The sequence below is a fragment of the Lactuca sativa genome, chromosome 5 (genome assembly GCF_002870075.4).
Source record: "Lactuca sativa cultivar Salinas chromosome 5, Lsat_Salinas_v11, whole genome shotgun sequence".
Lineage (NCBI taxonomy): Eukaryota > Viridiplantae > Streptophyta > Magnoliopsida > Asterales > Asteraceae > Lactuca > Lactuca sativa.
The window spans coordinates 76,800,456-76,801,996 of NC_056627.2; the positions used below are offsets into that span (position 1 = coordinate 76,800,456).

Genomic DNA, 1,541 nt, shown 5'->3' on the forward strand with positions numbered 1-1,541 from the left:
CCGAGTACGAGACCGAGGAAGAAGAAGAGCATACTTACGAGCACGAAACCGATTCCGAAGAAGAGTTAGCTATCACAATGGCTAACATTGATGAAGTCCCCATGGGGGAATGGAAGAAAAGGATGCGTGATGACACCGGGCCGGGGCTTGTGCAACCCGCAATTCCCGCGACCGCTACATTCGAACTAAAAGGCCATATTCTCGCCCAACTCAAGGAGATTCCTTTTTACGGGAAGGATCACGAAGACGCTTACAAGCACTTGGACGAAGTGAATGATGTGGCCGATTACTTCAACGTCCCGAATGTTCCACGCGAGACCCAGCTTCTTCGCATACTTCCTGCCATATTTAAAGGAGCTGCAAAAGATTGGTTAAAGTCACTTCCTCCCGGATCGGTCACCACATGGGCCAAGATGAAAGAAGAATTCATAGACCATTTCTGCCCGCCCTCCAAGATAGACAAGCTAAAGAAAGCCATTGCCAACTTCGAGCAACAACCCGGCGAATCTCTTTATGAAGCTTGGGAAAGATACAAGAGCCTACTTAGAAATTGCCCACACCATGACCTTAATAGCCAACAAGAGGTCTCCATCTTCTATGATGGAGTTAATGTCACCACAAGGCAATTGCTTGATTCTCAAGGCCCGCTCACAAAGAAGGCACCCCCGGTAATTAAAGAATTAATTGAAGAATTCTCTAAACACTCTAGAGAATACCACAATCCGAGAAACGAAGTAAGTCGGGGAGTAGTGAACGCGGCACATGATAGCATGGCGGCGGTGATAGCTAAGCTTGATAGTCTAGATCGAAGAATGACAAAAATGGATCAAGCAATCCATGCTATTAGGGTAGGATGCGAAAATTGTAGAGGGCCCCATCTCACAATGGATTGTGATTTGGATGAGAATGGAAATAAGAAAGCTCACGTCTTTTATTCAAGTGGTGATCGATATGATGAAAATTGGCGGAAACCTAAGAAGGATTGGCTACCATACGAGGAGTATAAAAAGGAAAAGGAGGAGAAATACGAGCAGAAGGAGAGGGGACTATACCAAAAGGAAGAACCGGTAGAAAAGAAAGCCGATTTAGAAGAGTTATTCACTAGATTCATAGCCGCGTTCGAAAAAAGACACAGTGATCACGATGCTGCCATACACGAGACCAGAAACATGCTTAGGAATCAGCAAGCATCAATTCTCAACATTGAGAAACAGCTGAGGCAGCTTGCGCATCAAGTGAATGATAGAAGACCGGGTCAACTTCCGAGTAACACCGAACCCAATCCAAGAATGGAGAATGTAAGTGTAATAACCTCCAGCGGTGAAGAAACATTCACAGAAGCACTGAAAATCTCCAAGAAGAAGGCAGAAAAGGAAGAAGAATCGGATCCAGCAAAACCCGATCCGACTCGCCGAGTCACTCCAATGGACTCAACGAGTCCATACGTAAATAATAAAACTGCCAGTACTTTGAAGCCTTATAATCCTCCTCTGCCATACCCAATCAAATCCATGCCTGTAGAAAAAGTAGAAGCATACAGA

The 1,541-nt window shown here is 45.2% G+C and overlaps 1 non-coding gene across 1 annotated transcript; it reads right to left on the minus strand.

The window, feature by feature from the left end:
• Nucleotides 1–461: 461 nt before the first annotated feature.
• On the minus strand, nt 462–568 carry LOC111914882 (small nucleolar RNA R71). Its single transcript, XR_002857973.2, has one exon. It is a non-coding gene; the product is annotated as a small nucleolar RNA R71 (small nucleolar RNA).
• Between the last annotated feature and the right edge of the window lie 973 nt (nt 569–1,541).